The sequence below is a fragment of the Vanellus vanellus genome, assembly GCF_965231255.1.
Source record: "Vanellus vanellus genome assembly, chromosome: 10".
Taxonomy (NCBI): domain Eukaryota; kingdom Metazoa; phylum Chordata; class Aves; order Charadriiformes; family Charadriidae; genus Vanellus; species Vanellus vanellus.
The window spans coordinates 21,836,934-21,854,906 of NC_138915.1; the positions used below are offsets into that span (position 1 = coordinate 21,836,934).

The 17,973-nt window shown below is 50.4% G+C and overlaps 1 protein-coding gene across 1 annotated transcript in view; it reads right to left on the minus strand.

Moving 5' to 3' along the window:
* Positions 1 to 14,105, minus strand: part of FHL1 (four and a half LIM domains 1) — a 33,393-nt gene extending 19,288 nt beyond the window's left edge. The window contains exon 1 of the mRNA XM_082488063.1: positions 13,927 to 14,105. The gene's annotated coding sequence lies outside the window, so the exon portion shown is untranslated. The remainder of the gene's footprint in view (positions 1 to 13,926) is intronic.
* Positions 14,106 to 17,973: the final 3,868 nt, after the last annotated feature.

Genomic DNA, 17,973 nt, shown 5'->3' on the forward strand with positions numbered 1-17,973 from the left:
ACAGTCGCCTCGAGCAAGATTAGCGTTTGGCTATCTACACCTTCAGTTGTAGATAGCGCTGGTGGCCGAAAGGACCAGATCACCCTTCTTACGTGGCCATTTCAAAAATAACCTTTCCCAAAGCCCCCCAGTGCATAACCCTGCGTCTGTCTCGGCTCCAAGAGCCAAAGGAGATCAGCTTGCAGGGCTGACGGGTATTTTTGGGCACTCTGACTAATTGTCAGGACATATGCTGGGCATTCTTTACAAGGAAAAACAAAGCTGCAAAGTCCCCTCCAGTGAGGGCTGTGGGATTGGATTAGTCACAAAAGTTATTCTCAGAAATCTCCGCTTTGGGAGGATTTGACTTCATGTCCAACTTCAGATAAGTGCATTTTAAAATGGAGGAAAGGGTCAGCTTCGCTGCACCCTGATACTTGTAATGAAAGCTCAGCTGGGATGGGACACATTGCGCCACCACCACAGGCAGGAGATCTGGAAACCCTTCACCTTGGAGTGGCTTCAAATTCGCAATGGCTTTTTTGGCACCACATCACATGGGGACTCACTGGCCGTGCCAAGGGACGTGCTCCAGGACAGCCTGGGGACGTGCTCCAGGACAAACCCAGGAGAAGACCCCCAGCAGAGGGGGGTGAGGAGGCCCACAAGCACCCGCTCACTTGTAAGATGGAGCCACGGTGCAGCCTTTCTAAGACACCTTGCCCTGGTCCTGCTTTTTACACATTTCCTCTGCTGAAGCAGATGCCGTTTAACCTTCCCTTTTGCCCAGGCTTAGTTTGTGGCCAGAGTTGACGTCAGCCACCATTCGCATTCATATTTTGCCAATCAGGTCTCTCATCAAAGCCCTGTTCGTTTAATGACCGCACATCACCTTGCTCGGCCAGACTCCTCGCCCCTCTGCTGTTGCAGGTAATTTGGAACCCTTGCCAGACAAGGAGACCACTCGCTCTGGCCCTACTGAACTTGCCTTGGCTGCTCTTTCCCAAACTGACTTCCAGGAGACTGAGGACTCAGGCAAAACCCGAGAAGTCAGCCAGACTTCCAGAAGAGCTTGGAACCCTGAGAAAAGGACTATTTTGCCAGTCGTGACTCTTTTTCTCCCTCCACACTCATGAGTGAGGGACTTCCAACTCAGCAACTCCAGAGCCTCGATGCACTGCAGCCAAAGGTGAAGTCCTCTTCAGAGGCCATATGCCCTGAGAGGGGCAGAGATCAGCCCCGTGATTCTTTCAAGTTCATTTACCATGAAAAAAAAAAAAAAGAATTTATTTTGAAAGGAACCCGATTTGGGTGGGGTTTTTTTGTTGCAGTTCCTTGCTCCTTCTCCTCCCAAGGGCATCTTTCACCAATCTCAGCACCTCAATAGCTCTTCACTCTTAACGCCAATTTAAGCCGGCACTGATCCAGCTTGATTTCTCTGCATTCATTATGACCACAAATAAAGCACCTGCATGCAACACCTCCACAACACTCTGGGACACGCAAGCCCAGAGCAGCCCACGTTTCCCACCACCGCGCAAGGCCTGGGTACGCTCTGCCTTCCACTCCAGAAGCTGGTCTGATACTTTGAGCCCCACTGCAGTCTCATCCCACGCTTATGCTTTCCCTTTCCTCTGGCATACATCAAACCTTGCTCTTTTCACTCAGCAGAAACACGGCACCAAAAGCACACACGTCTCGGGGTGATGAGAGCTCTCTGAAGTACCATCCGTACTTTCTGCATATTTCCCTCCCCGAGCTGCACAGCAATTTCCATTGAGGAGAAGCGTTGTCTATTCAATTTCTAATAACAGCATTAAAATGTATGAGCCATTTCTCTGGAGTCAGGGATAATATTTTCAAAGTGCCTGTGTGATACAGGAATGTAAATCTCATTTCTCATAAAGTGATAAGGATCCCAGGTCTCCCCGGAAATCATGTCAGATCAGAGCAGGACAAGGACTACACTAAAAAACATTCTCCATGGGGTTGGTTAGAAAACATTGATTCTCATTTTGTTAAATAAATAAAAAGGAACAAATATCCTTAAATCTTTCATCAGGGTTAGGATTCAATTTTAGCCCAACCCAAAGAGACCCAGCCCAGACAGTGCTCAGCTCCGGTTTGCAGCATCCCAGCTGAGTGTCCTCACCTGCAGGATGGAGGCAGTTTTGGAGGCGAGGGCAGGGGAATCACCCTCCCCGCAACGCCCTCCCACTCTAGTTTTTGGGTAACCTAGCAAAATTTCAGTTGCTCTTGTGTCTTTGGAAATATTAAGATCAGTAGACTAATACTTGGCAAGAGGCAGTTCAGCCTAAAGCAGTATGGCGAAGCAAGGTTATTTAAGCTGCTAGATTTAATTTGCCTCCTGAAACAGCAAATACCTTCATCTTCCCCCCCTCTCCCCCCCTCCACAGGGCCGTGCCAGGGCGCTCGGGGGCAAGAGAAGGTCCCCTCTCCTCTCCCACGATCCCACTGAGGGTCTCGGAGCGGCACTGCACGTTACAGCATTTCTATCAGTGCTCACTCCTGGAGCGATGGGCAAAGTCTATTGGCCGTTCTGTTTATTAAACGCAAGTCTTGGAAGAAGAAAAATAAGGTACTTAGAAGAGTGCTTGATTTTAAACATAGAAATAAACCCACTGGAGCTGGTACAACCACTTCTGTGTTTGATTACGCCATCCTCTGCGCTGTGGCTGGATCCCGGCGCAAAAAAAAAAAAAACAAAAACGGTTTTGTTTTCTTTTTCAAGTAGCAGTGAGACAATAAATTCAGAGACAACGAGTAACACAGTCTGCAAAGAGAAACAGCCCTTCTCGATACAATTGCTGCTAGCTGTCAAACTACTGTCCAAACCAAACTGTTAGAGGATGGGCTCCGTGTGACAAAAAAGCAGCGCTAATTGCACACAAGCGCCAGAGAAAACTGTCAAAAAGCTAAAGCAGATGCGAAACAGTGGCTTGCTTTCTTTGAAAACCAGCTTGTGCGGCCCCGCATTCCACGAGAGCCCACAGGCAACCCGTGTCCCGCTGGGAACGCTGTAAGACAAGGGGGAAAGGGCAGGGCTCGCCAACCATGGAGGGCTTTTCCTGCAATAGCAAGGACTCTACTGTCCCTTTGATAAAGTTACACCTCTTGCGCCAAATTGCCTCCTCAGCTGCGCTCGAAGAGCCCAGCGGCAAGCCGTGCCTGCTTTGCGCCGGCGTTGAGCAAGGTTAGGCTCCGTCCTGGCCAAGTCCAGGGTCTGCAGAGTACAGCAGTGTTTTCAGTTGCCCAGAGACAGCCAAAATAAAAATCAAACATGCCTTGATACCAAGTAGGTGAAACACCAGAGTGGGGATACACTTCTGGGGAGGCTGCCCAGAGAGGGGGGGGGAGTCTCCCCCTCTGGAGCCATTCCAAACCCGCCCGGATGTGTCCTGTGCCACTGCTGGAGGTGCCCCTGCTCTGGTGGGGGGTGGGATGGGGGAGCTCCAGAGGGCCCTTCCAGCCCTCACCAGTCTGGGATTGTGTGTGGCATGGGGAAGAGAGCCCTCGCAGTCCTGCAGGGATGCCTGGCCCACTCCCAAACACTATCGCCCACCACTCGGCCCCGTCATAAAGCTGCGACGCAAAGGAATAACAAACACCGCATGCAAACAATTCACAGGCGTTAGAGGTGCTGTGCCTCATCTCCAAAGAGCTGCCGAAAGCCAAAGATAAAATGCCGTGGAGCAGTTCGTTATCTGCCTGCCAGCTCAGTTATGGACAACACGGGGGACACAGTGGAAGGAGCTGCACTACACCGCAGAGTCGTGCGGACTCAAAACCAGTTATAACTCCTCACATTAAAAGCACCTTCTTTCAAATGCCGACCTACTCCAAGTATTAGGGTTTCACGAAGCCCTTCCCTAGAGCTCGTGGCGGAATGCACTGGTGGCTGCGACAGAGCTGCCCAGGATGCGGAGGGACTTGGGCACGTCACCAAAGCGTTTCCCACATGGCTCCAGAAAGGAGCTGGAAGGCATCAACCCACAGGCCCGGAAGGGACTTGCAAGAACACAGAGACAGATGACTCCATGCTTGTAAAATTATAATAAAAGACTTCTAAAATACAAAAATACCTCTGCTGAAACCAATGCCCTTTTTACAGATGCAGCCTTCATCCCTTGCTCCAGAAAGCCATGAGGTTAATCCAAAAAGATTGTGTTTTCGCATCACATGAGGAGGTTCACAGATTACATTTCAGGGGCTCAGCTTTTGTCTGTATTCGTGATGTTGGTAATAGTTATCTGTTTGCAGTCAGTGGTAACTAGGTCTTAAAAGATTTGGTGAAATCCATCAGTGGGCTTCTGGTAAGTGGCTTATGCATTGCTTCATGAGGACAGGAGCCAGGCGACACGGTGGTGTATTTCTAAGTCATTTCATGCATTTGCTGACTCAGAAATGGGGAGCAAAAACCAAGAAAAGGGAGCAGCAGAGATCACCGCCACACATTTGTCAGCCTCTCCCCTGCAGCATCCTCGTGCAGAGGGACAGGGGGCTACTTCCATCTTCAGACAGAATATTTTAGTTAAAACTTGCATTTCTTCAGACAATATTAATTCATTGAATGCAAGTACAGCTGGAAACATCTCCACCTTAGCAGAGAAAAGTGCAGGATGCTATTGGAGCCCTGCCGGGACCCCTTCTGACTGGGCTGCCAGAGAGACCAAGCGCAGCGCAGCCTCCTCGTCCTGCGAGAGCCTCTCCAAGCCCAGCCTCCATCAGCCAGCCTCTGCAGCAGAGGGCAAGAGAGCCACCTCTCTGCTTGCAGCACTTGCACTGCCCGCTATGCCCTGGCAGGAGGTGACCCCAGTGGCCGTCCAAATGCAGGTCCTCCTGACACCTAGTGTCATCTGTGGGCTTATTCCTGGGAGCAACTGCAGGGGCGGACAGACACAGAAAGCTGCCAAACGCCGCCACTAGCATCAGCCCTTCAAAAGTCAAGTCCTGCTCTGCTTAAACTGGGCACGCTTCAGGGTGAAATCATGCCAGAGTCCAAATTTTCAAGCTCCCACCCCAGGTACGTTGCTGAAGATGGTGAGGTTTTTCCAAGTCCTTGCTCTGAGCGCCCAAACCATGACAAGCAGCAGCAGGGGAGAGGCTGTCCTTGTCAGATACATGTGTCTACTAGCTGTTGAAACCCAGCCCTTATCTACAAGTCAAATGTCTCGTTTTTTCCCTACAATCCTGGCACGGGAAGGGGTTTCCAAGATATGGGAGACAGCAGAGGAGACCACCTCTGCAGTACCTTAGCCCATCCCCAGGGCTCTCCAGCCCACCAGGAACATCACAGCCACAGAGAATCACAGAAAGGTCAGGGTGGGAAGGGCCCTCTGGAGCTCCCCCAGTCCCACCCCCGCCAGAGCAGGGGCACCTACAGCCCAAACACATCCAGGCGGGTTTGGAATGGCTCCAGAGGGGGAGACTCCCCCCTCTCTGGGCAGCTGTGCCAGTGCTCTGCCGCCCCCACAGGAGAGAAGTCCCTCCTCAGGTTGAGATGGAACTTCCCATGGTCACGTTTGTGCCCGTTCCCTCTTGTCCTGTCACTGGGCACCACTGAACACAGACTGTTCCCATCCCCCCGGCACCGCCACTTAAAGTATTTATAAGTATTGATAAGACACATATAAGATATATACACACTTCCAGAAATTGTAAAAGCCTGGGCTAAGCAACCAGCCTCACACACCATCCCCTGCTCGGTCTCACTTGCAAGGGAAAAGCTCTCTGGCAAAAGAGCTCACACGGCGCCCAAGTGTTGGTGGAGCAGACAGCGTTACTGGTGCTGGCTCCCTTTCCATCCGGCTGCTCCAGCTCAGGCACCGGCATTGCTCAGAGCATGAGCTCATCGCTATTTCAGGTTGAATTTGCACTTGGCAATCTCCCTGGTAACCAAAACAAATTACTCATTGGTTTATAACAGATTTATTGGTTGTTTGTTTCAGTGTCTAGTGCAGTACACAGAGAGCTCCACCACATTCGAGCACCAGCGCAGCCTGGGGTGGGAGCGCGTGGAGGTATTTACAGCCATCGCTATGGAGATGGGCTGCGTCCGCACTGGGGGTCAGAGGGAAAGCTGATTTCGGGCCCGACCCCAGCAACGTGAAACTGCAAAAGGAGGTGTGAGGCACAGTCTTCGCTTACGCGCACCACGGGTGCCCCTGCACGGCAGCCTCCTGCCATCCCAGACACCAGGTGGGTGTCAGCCTCCTCCAGCACATCAGAGCAACCAGGGAGAAGCTGTTTGCAATCCTCTCCAGCCAGACATCAGACAATCTTTCCCTGAAACAGGTATCGGGAGGGTCTGACACTAGCATCTCCACCAACACCAGCCATCATCAGCTCCGTTTCACACGCCAGGACTACGAGGACACGGCCACTTATAGGTCTTCCTGCCTGTTTATGCTTTTGGGCAGGAATTTCCTCCCATTCATGATCACATGCATCAGCAGGAAGGGCACTGAGAAGCAGGACTAACCTCAGGGTATTCGCCTGATCCCGTGGCAATGTAGAGTGCTTGAAAGAGATCAGCAATGTCTGGTTCTCTGTCACACCCAGAGACCAGATAACAGCTCGGAAGTTGCCTGAATGGCCTCTTATGTTTAACAAAGGGTTTGGTTGAGGGGTTTTTGTGTTTTGTTTTGGGTTTTTTTTGCTGAATGCATTTTTGCAAGAAAGGGAAACTCTACGCTCAATCTAGAGTTCAATCCAGCAAGCCGAAATGTTGGTCAAGACATGCAATCCATGGCTAAGCCCCCAGTCCAGCCTTCTGAAATGAAAACAGGCAGGTTGCATCCCCGACCCGCTGCGAGAAACCCGTCCCACCACAGAGACGGAGCGAGAGTGAAAGTTTCCTCCTTCAGCTAAATATCATCGGGGTGACAATGGTATAAGAGAGAAGGGAAGGTTACGGCGAGAGGCAGATGACATGCTCGCGCATCCAACAAAGCAAATGCGGACAACTGAATAGATTTGCATCCCCACTGAGAGCCTTTGTGCCGCTGCGGGGGGAACGTGGGCTGTTCTCCATCCTGCTCCGATGCTGCCACCCGGGCCGTTTCCAGAGGCAGCACTGAAATACATTATACATCAAGTGGCATTTACCTGGCAGGCTGTCCCGGAGGGGAAGCGTGACTGGCTTTCAGTCAGCAGAGCGAGGGTAGATAGGAAACGGTATTTGCATGTGTTGAGTGAAATATATAGCTCTGTGTATTTTTAAAGTGAGATGAGACCAGACAGAGAGAGAGAGAGGGAGAGAGGGAGATTCTTGCACCCTGGACTGCTCATTACTGCCTCTCCAACAGTACCGTCAGAAGAAGACCGGGTCAAAACAATGCTTAGAGATCACCAGGGAATTGTAAAATGGAAGCAAATCGGTAGGAATTACTCAGATTTCTGAATGAAGACCGCACAGCCCTGTGCTTCTGGAGGTGCTGTCTGCGTTTGCATTCCCTCACAGCACCAGCTGCCCCGCGGTTAATGCTGTACCAAGGAGCAGGACGTGGCGCCATGCTCTCAGGATCCTTACTCTGCCTCCACAGGTCGTTCATCTGAACGGACGTCAGCCAGAACAACTCATCCAGCCCATCCACCGGATTAGGTAAGTCATGCTGGAAAAATCCCTGTGGTGCCCAGCAGCAACATGAGTGCGCGCAGCGGTCCCAGGGCAGCACATCCCCTGGGATGCAGCCAGTCCTGGGCATGACACACCTATGGCATATTCTAAAGAGCTCTTTGCTACGGCAGAAGAGGGGCAAACCAAGAGGCACGGAACAAAGCGGAAAAAGCTCGAGAGTCTAAAACTGAGACGACAAGACAGAAGCTGGAAAGGCAGGCAGGCAGTGCCTCAGAAGTGACTAATTCCAGATCTTTGCTCCAATGTTTATTATAGAAAAGAGTAGATAAGAAAGGCGGCTGATGGTAACAACTGCCAGGGGCGGCCAGGCCCAAGTTAAACAAATAGCAAATGCCTTGCAAGTCAGAACGGTTCCCACAACTTGGGGCATTTCTTTAAAAGAAAGTACAGTATTTTCTCCCACCCCAGCATCCTATCAGTAATGGGGGAGCTATATTTAGGGTGGTTTCATAGTTACTCTTAAGGGGATCTTTGGTCAGAGACCACTGGAAGCGCATGAAAACTGAATATTCCCAAACTGAATATTCCCAAACGAAGGCACTGGGGAATAGCTGGGAGCCAATTCCCTGCAGGAAAGCCAACTAGTGACCGTTGTGGGCTGGACCAGCCACGGGTTTAGTACGATGAACCACTTCTATTTTTCTTCGCAATGGAAGAAAGGCACAGCCAGCACACTGGTTCATGAGACAGAGTTTTGGAGGACTGAGTGGATTTTTCACTGTCTCTGGCCAAACAAAACAGCGGAGAGCAATTCTTGCTTGGCCAGAAGCTCTGAAGTCCTCTGGTACTTAGACACTGGTGTAACACAAGAACCCTCACGTATTGGGGCAGCTGCTTTGGCATTAAAGCTAGCTTGAAGCAAACTAGGTGGACCTCAGATGCCTGTACACCCCGTGCCTCTCCACAGGAGACCCTCAGCATATCTAACACATGCAATTGCTTGTTAACAGAGGTCTCTTAAACCCATCGTTGCAGCAAATAGACACCACTGGAGCCAGCCATCATTTCATTTGAAGCTCTCCCTATCTCAAAGCATCACAAAGCCCAAAGGTCTCTCGTGTCTTAAAACACAAGATTTACCAGGAGGGAAAGTTTTTCTATTTTTTTTGGTTGGTTGGTTGGTTTTAGCTGTTTCTCCTCTTCTTCCTCCCCATCCACATCTCTATGACATCAGAACAGACTCATTTCACTGTAGCTGTGCAGTTCAACAAGTAAACTGGCTCTGAAACCGTTTGGCTCAAATTATTAAGCCTCCAGCTATACTTGTCACTCAGCTTCCAGTGGGCAATTTTTAGTCTCTTCTTTGCCCCTTTGGTTTGGTTTCCCCTTTCCAGGGGTGGAAAGATATTAGAAAAAAGGAAGCCGAAAAGCCACCCCGCCGTGCTCGTGCCCAGCAGGGAGCCAATTCGGAAGTTTTTCCCCCCCGTTCTTCATTAGAGGTCTGGGTGACAACTGGTATTCTGCTTTTGATCCCAACAGACCACAAATGCAGCCGTATCCAAGTGCTTTTAATCCCTCACAGTTAATGGCTGTTGACTGCCTACTCGCATGCCAGCTCTGCCAAGCAGGAGGGAGAGGGGAACGCATCCCAAATTACCTCAGTCGCCAGGGGCACCTCAAGAAACAACAACAAAAAAATAATCAGGCACATCCGTGGAATGAGCGGATCTTCTGAAAACCCCAATCCAAAGTCAAGGGGGTTTGAATTTCCTATTTTACAAAAATAATGCAATTCCGTAACACCGTCCAAACCAAAATTGTCACTCTGCCTTAAAGTTCCCAGTCAGGCGCACAGCAAAATACCACCCCTCCCACCATGGGCTGCGGCTCCCCCGCTGTCGGGAACCCTGTCCTGGCTCTCCAGCCTTTTCCAGCGCACTCTTTAATTCGGCCTTTTTTGAAAGAGCCTTCCCTCAGGACTCCGTCTATCCCATTCCACTGCGGCTGCAGTGCAATTCTTGCCCTGCTTTTGAATAGCTCCAAAGCCCTAAATGTCATTTTAGCCCTGCCCCGCCACAGGACGTGAGCCCTATTTGGCAGGAGGGAAAGAGCCGATTCCTCGGAGGGAGGTGAAAAAGCTGGAGAAGCACCAGAGCATCCATCCACCCATCCGTCTGTCCCCCAGATGACACTGCTCTCTCTTGCTCTGACAGCGGGAATTTGCTCTGGCAGCGTTCTTGGCACCGCACACCCCTGAACTGCTCCAAAAGCATCGGGGGCCAAATCCTGCAGGGATGTGCGGGGAGGGGGAACGCTGCCCCACCGAGAAGGCGCTTTTTTTTTTTTTGGTGGCTTTCCACATCCCAGCTCGGAGCAGAGGAAAGCCCTTGCGGGAAATACTTAGGGCAGCAAAACGGGTCAGTCTCCGGTAGGAGAGAGGGGGTTTGGCGATGGCCCTGGGGAGGGCGAGCACGTGGCATGCCGCAGCACCTGCATCCCCCGGGATCGAGGGCGAGAAGCTGGGACGGGGCTCTGTTTTCCTGACACCCATGCCCTCTTTGCACCCTGCCTGTTTTGGGGGGGTCGGCAGCCCCCACCCTCGGGCTCTCTCCCAGCACGTAGACCCCATTTTAGCCCGTTTTTGTGACTGTCTCTAGACACCACAGGACTGCGTCCCTGTGCCGAGCGACTCATAGTCCTTCTTTAAGGGACTTTATTCCACCAATTCACACACCATTTCAGAGCCCAAGCGTCCGCAGGATTTTTGCTGAGTCCGCAGGCTCCCTTTGGACACAGGTGGAGGGTTAGCAGGGAGAAACACTCATCACAGACCATCTTCTGCCTCTCTACTCCGATTCCCACAGAAGCCAGCCGGGGTGACGTCCCCAGAGCTGGCTCTGACAAAAAGCCCCAGTCAAAGTACATCAGGGAGTCGAAACGTGCTGGGCGATAATCCGTCTCTGCACCCCAGGGAAGCCCCAGCGCCTTTGCTCCGACAGCCGGCCAAGGGGCCGCAGACCGGGTTTTGCCTGGACCCAGGGATAAGAGAACTGAAACCAGAATATATGGCACAGTCTTTCTAAAACAGTGCTGCAGAAGCGGAAGCGGGCGTTTATCTAAATAGCATTTAATGCTTTAGAGTCCTAGTGTCTCAAAAGCCATCTGCTTAAAACTCCTCTCCAAATCAGGGTATCTAAATGAAACATGAGGTCTCTTTCTTCCTCCCACATTCCCTCTGCCAAAAATCAGACATGAAACGACTGATGTCAGACATTTCTGCTTTGTCACTCTCCCTGTCTGCATCTTCCATAATAAAAGAAATGAAGAAAAAAAAAAAAAAAGAAAAAAAAAAAGAGATCCCAATGAATCAAGCTGAAGTATTTTGACTTACCATGTATTTTTTACAATAAAAAAATCACAGGTCAGGTCTGGGAAGGTTTATCGTATAGACGTTATTCCCACTAACTTTTCAAGCAAAAGTAATTCCACACAGCTAAAGTTACAGAACTGCATCCGAAATCTCAGCTTTGCTACCTTTGCACTCCCACACACAGAGTGCAAGGTGACGATGACTGGGGACCACGAGGGCGAGAGGCAGACACCAGCTGCACGGCTCAGCACCCCCACATCTGCTGGTGACACCTGCATCTCAGTGTGACCCCAGGGGAAGCTTGGCACCGGCAGCCAGAACTCAGCCCATCGCTCTGGAAGCTCAGGAAGCTGCTCTGATTTCGGAGCACACCCAAAGCCTGAGCACACTCTGCAGGTTGCTGATGGCGAGGTTTACCTTGCTGCATTTCACGCCACTGGGGCCTCAGGTTTAAGCAGCACCACGAAATGGGAAAGCACTAAACATAGGCTGGACTGGATTGGCTCATCGACAAAGATCGGAGGAATTTTCCAAGGTTCTTTAAGGAGCTGACACCTAAATGCCCCAGTGCATCCCTTCACGGCAGGGAGGGGAGTAAACTTCAAAGGGCATCATTCACACAGGCTGCTGCTGAGGGGACAGTATTAGTCCTGGCTCACATCGTTAGTTGCCTCCGCTGAAGCGCTGGACGTTTCAGCCACGTCCCAGCTCCCACCCAGTGCTCGGACCTGTGTGTACTGACCGCAAGTATGTGTTTCCAAGGCGGAGGTGGGGAAGATAATAACAGCCATGATACCCAAGAACCGCACCAAAGGAGCACGAGTTTCCACCGGCAACGCACACAGCACAGGAAGGGCTGTGGGATGTCCTATAACATGGAACGACCTTCCTTGCACATAGGTATTACACAAAAGGAACTAAGTTGCTTCCTGGGGGCAAACAGGGCAGTTACTTAAAGCTTTTGTTATATCTTAGTAAGGACTGTAAGTCATATTCATGGGATACGGGTTTAGATCAGAGATAAAGTACAACCTACAGCATCGTTCCCCTATCCACAGACAGGGACCTGACAGGGCTCCCACCAGCTGCAGCACACCATATGTCTGGATTTTCCATTCATGGTACAGTTCGATGGAAAGGCTGCTTCCGAAATAAAGGCCAGCCAAGATGGGCTGGAGAGTGTTTATTTTCAAGTGTTAGAGTACCCTAAACGTTGTCTCCTTTTGAACGGCTGCCATTATTTACATCCAGGCAGAGAATTATACCAGCATACGCGGAGGCAAGCCATCCTTCACCGCAGGGAGTAACTTCTCCTGTTAGAAAAGCTTCAAGAGCCCAATCCTACAAATCTCCCCCAGCCAAAACTCCCCAAGAGCAGTGCAAGTTAGAAATCAGCTGCAAAACCCCAGCCCCAAACCAGTTCCTCAGAGCCGCAGTCCAAAATCTGAGCAATTCACATTCTGTTGCACTGAGCTCTAGATGGTTTGGCTTTTTGTTTGGTTTTTTGTTTGGTTTTTTTTTTTTTTTTTTTTTTTACCCACTTGTGGTATTAGTTCTGAAACACCTAACCCACACCCACATTTTTCTAGCAGGTATTAGTCAAGAATGAATTTTTATATACTGAGATCTTTTAGAAGAAATTAAGAACTGGTTTGTATTCAAGAATGCTGTACTCATGGAGCGGGGGGGGGAGAAGAAAAGAGAAGGATGTTGTCACTGAAGTGAAGTATGTGGGTGCTTTTATCATTAAAGAAGAAAGTTTAATTTTTAAAGCCATATTTGGTTGCTTGATCAGCTATTTGCTTTGTACATCATGGCTTAAGAATTTAATCAGCTTCCTTTCTGAAGATTTTTTTTGCTGTCGTTATTTTGAAAAAAAAAAAACACTCTTCCTCTCAAAACAAGGGAAAAGACTAATTGGGAGGTGGATTGTTTTAATCATTTTCCCCTCCCTTTCACGTGCTAGATTTCAGTGATTTAAAAAGCAGCCGCGTCTATTTCTAAACCACAGACTGGCTCCCGCTTACACAGTATGAACTGGACCAGAGTCACACGCATGAACTTATCTTTTGCCTAGTTGCTAAAGATTAATGACAGAAACACCCATCTTGCAAACACACGGGCGAAGAGTTTCACTCATGCAAGTGATGTCACAAATCTAGATAGATAAAAGGGCGCAGCGTTTGTACAGATAAAGGTGTTTGAATTCACATGGGCACAGTGTGGCTCGTCAGAAACTCTGCAACTGCCTGATACTCTGTAACGCAGAAAGAAAGAGGGAGACGTGATAATTATTCGGTAAAAGCTTGCATTTCCGTATCCCCCACTTCTGTCACTGCCAGCCTGCTCCCGCCATACAGAGGGTTATCATTCCTCGCTTTCCGAGAGCATCACATCACCTGAGAGCCCACAAAACAACCACGGCTTTAGCCGTTTCCTCCCCAACTGTCATTAAAAGCTTCGAACAGGCACATCTGATCACCTGCCTGGGAAGACACACAGCTGACAGCTCTTACACGGCTCTGTACCACCGCAAACACTCCCTGAACACCCACTCAGCTGGGAAGCAAAGAGAAAAAGCTATATTTATACCCCGGTGGCTGCCCGTACTTTCAAAGCCACCACCTTGCAGGGAGGGAATACGCATATCAGAAAAAAAGAGGATGCAAGAGAAATCAGAAGCGAGAATTTAGATAAATCCCACCCCCAAAACACCCTATAAAACAGACGCGGTTTCTGAGGTTAACTCGGTGATCCGCGAAGAAACTGCTTGCTAGAAAGAGTGTTTTAGAAGCACATTATACGCCCACAGACCTCCCGTTTCTCTCACAAACCCTTCCCCGGCAGAGCAGTCGCAAGGCAAAGAAAGGACCCGGCACGAGCCCTGAAATCCAACGATCTGCGGCACCCGGGATGCTGAAACGCTCCCTGCGAGGTGATGCTCAAGAGGGAGAGAGAGACAGAGGGATGTGCTTACTGGCTGCTGGAGAGCCTGGGAGCTGCTGCGAGGTGGCTGCTGCCTGGAGAAGAGGGCAGGGATGGACCGAGCTCGGCCAGCGGCCGCGCACAGCCCCTCGGCAGCGGGATGGATGTGGGAGGGCGCGCTTCGGTCCAACGCCTTTGCCTCCAGCCTCGCAGAGGCAAGGCGGCTGGGCTGGAGCGTCCAGCTGGCGGGACAGCGGCTGCTTTGCCACTTATAGCAGGGAGGCGCTTTGCAAAAAAAAAAAAAAAAAAAAAAAAATTAAAAAAATAAATTAGTCCAGCCAATAGCACTGTTCCTGCCTGGGGAGCAGCTGGAGTGGGGGGGGGGGGGGGGGAGCAGCCTGCTCCTCCCAGGGTCCCTGCATGCTCCGTAGGGGAAAACCCACCCAGCACCGGCACTTGGCCAGCACAGCCCTTCCCCTGCTTCCCCACAACAGCGAAGCGCTGTTACTGGGACCCGTGACACGCGCCAGGCTGGGCAAAGCCCCGCTATCCGCAAAGGGCTCCCCGTCACCCTCCCAGGCTGTTTCACGCAAGGAAAACATGGCACAAAAACTTTGTTTTCTGCGTGGATTTGTCGCCAGCATCCCACCCCGTCCAAGCTACCCTCTCCCAGAGCTAAAGCTGTTCCTGGCAGCTCTCTTGCAATATGTGTCACCTGCAGGTTCATAGACAGAGTTTGCAGGAGAGAAAACCAACAGAAGGGATGCATTTCAAGCCAGCAGCCTGCAGGGAGGGAAGCAACCCAGCTGAGGAAAGCACAGCAAAAACAATGCCAGAAGAGGTGTATTTTCTTCAAAGTACTATCAGGTAGCGAGTCATTCCTATTTTTAAACAAATCTGCCTGTTTGGCTGCACCACACCAGACAAATCTGCCAACAGTCGTGTCTGTTTTCTTTCCCCCCTCCGTTCTCCATCCCTTATCCCCCTTTATTTTTTTCTGCTTTTATGTCCTCTAAGTTTGTTCCACACTTTCTTCCACGCTTCTGCTATTGGGTATACGGTCCAGCGAGCGAGTAAATTTGGGTTTTTAACAGGAGGTGCTTGGGTTTGAGCTCTTGCGCTACAAATAGGCTTTCGTGGTGCCTTGGAGCACCACAGACCTTCTGGCTACTGGCAGGAGAGGCTGGGCATCCCGCTGGGTGCGCTGGATGCGCCACTGGTATCCCTCGAAAGCACATCATCATACCCGGGCCAAGGAATTTCTGTTTCTTTACTAAAATGAAACAAACACGGTGTAAGAGCAAACGCACTCTCTTTACGAAAACATTTGTATTTCTGTGTGTCTCTATTCTTTCAACAGGTGATTCCCACCGATTCTTGCACACCCCATCATCCGTATCAACAACGTTCCTAGCAGGGAGGAGAACATTGTGTTGCCCCGAGGTTGAAGGCTCCGACTGTCACCGCTTGCCAAGAGCAACTTCAGGCATGCATAAAATACAGATGTGAAACATTATTTATCATTATGGACTGAAGTTTACATTTGTTTCTCAAAGGAATCCAAATACCCATTTCTAGCTCGTTTTTCCAACGGCTCTCCCAGCAACCGTAAAACCATCAGCAAGAGCTTTTCTCTAGCGGCTGTCTGTAACCAATGATCAGACCAACAATAACATTAGCAAAAGCCCCCTGTCCCCGAGCTACGATATTGCTTATATGATTGCAGCCACAGAGCTCCGAAACTCACGAGAAATCATAGAATTGTAGAATACCAGGCTGGAAGGGCCCTCGAGGATCATCTGGTCCAACCAAAAAGCAAAAGCACAGTCTAAGCAAGATGGCCCAGCACCCTGAACAGCTGAATTAAAAGTGTCCCATGTTGGGGAATCCACAGCTTCCCTGGGGAAATTATTCCAATGGCTGATTGCTGTCATTGGGAAAAGTTTTCCTCTTGTGTCCAATGGGACAAGTTACTCCCTAGGAGTAACTCGTACCCATTACCCCTCATCTTTTCACGTGACTCCTTGTAAAAAGGCAGTCTCCATCTTCTTTGTAGCCACCCTTTAAACACTGGAACATGGTGATAAGGTCTCCCCTAAGCCTCAGTGGCTGGTCCAGCCCAAACCACGACATCTCAAGGCTGAATAAACCCAGTTTTCTCAGCCTTTCCTCATATAGCAGGCTTCCCAGTCCTTTGATCATCTCGGTGGTCCTTCTCTGGGCCCTCTCCAGCCCGGCCACACCTTTTGTGTGTGGCGGGGACCAAAAATGAACACAGGATTGCAGGCACGGCCTGACAAGTGCTGAGTAGAGTGGGATAATGACTCATTTATCTCTGCTGGTGATGCCCTTGATAAAGCAACCCAGCATGCTGTGGGCCTTCCTTGCCACAGCAGCACCCTGCTCGCTCATACAGAGCTTGTTGTCCACCAGGACCCCCCAGGCCCCTTTCCACAGAGCTGCTCCCCAGCCGGGTAGATCCCAGCCTGCGCTGCACTCCTGGATTACGTTTTCCCAGGTGCAAGACCTTACAGTTCTCCTTGTTGAACTTCATCAGGTTGTTAGCCCACTCTTTGACTTATCCAGGTCTCCCCCTGCAGGGTGGCCCTCCCTTCCAAAGTGTCCACTTCCCCACTCAGTCTGGTGTCATCAGCAAACTTCATCAGGGTACACCTGATGCCATCGTACAGATCACTTATGAAGTTATTAAAGAGCGTTGGGCCCAGTATCAATCCCTGGGGGACCTCACTTGTGACAGGTTGCCAGTTTGAAAAGGAGCTATTGACCACCACCCTGCAGGGTGTCAGCCAGATCCCCCCCACTGCAGGGACCACTTGTCTAGACCGTAACACATCAGTTTTTCTAGGAGTCATCTATGAGGAACTGCATCGAAAGCCTTGGAGAAATCCAAGTAGACAATGTCCACTGCTCGCCCCACATCGACCGAGCAGGTTACTTTGTCATAGAAGGCGATCAGGTTTATCAAGTACGATTTGCCCTTGGTCAATCCGTGCTGGCTTTTCCCAGTCACAGCAGCTAAGGCCCCTCAAGGATGGGGCATTCAGACAGAACATTTCCAATTAGATAAATCAAGCCAAGAGCTCCAGGAGAATCATGAATTGTAGAGTGCTGGGATATAAAGACAAACTAGGTGTTGCACAGCTGTAGGAAAGCATCACCAGGAGCAAGTTACTCTGCAGCCACCTCCTGCAGGGTCTCTTCCTTCAAAGGAAGGAGCCTTCCTGCTTCTGGCAGTGAGCAGAAGTAGGAGGACACAAGAGTGTAGCAAGGGTACCAGTGGAGCTTAGTTAATGCCCCTTCTCCAGAGACCAGTCAGTGCCCCTGCCACCACGGGAGTATTTGGGGACTGACCCTGATACAGAAGCGTCTTGGAGGAGCGCGACTGCATTACGCATGCTGGAGAAGCACAAGCGCACTAGCGAGTGAACAAGCCCCAGGGCAGGTACGCAGTCCACCAGCAGCGTAACAAGCATCCCATATCTGCAGGGAGCATCATCAGGCTGCTGCCAGGATCCTCTGCCTCTTATCTAAAATATCGGATGCCTTCTGTATACAACGCAAACCGGAGATTTCGCTGCTAAATCCCAAACACCAGCTGCCATCAAAACCAACTAAAAGGCAGTATATGTCTGTGGGCCTAACAGAGTAGCAGCTAAATGACAAATTGACCTATTCAACATGCTTCTCAGGGCTTACAGCAGAGCAGGTTGGTATTTGAGTAACTCATTGCTCCTGTCGGGTTACAGCTCAAGGCCTGACCCTACACTTGCTGCATCCTCCAGATCCCCTTTGTCTTCCACAGCCACCCCCGCAGGCAAAAGGGCACGTCCAGGAGAAAAAAGAAAAAAAAAAAAAAAAAAAAAAAAAAAGGCAGCAGAATAAAAGGCGCAGAGCGACTACTCTACCCCACCCTCAATATTGCCGCTCCCGGCAGCGAGTGAGCGTTTGCAGGGAGGGTCAGACCTTAAGTCTGCAGACTTCAAATGACCAGTATACCGGACAGAGAAGAATTTAAACACCCTTAACCTCGCGCATATCACAACAGCAGCTTTATTCTGTTTGGAAAAGAGCAGAAGAT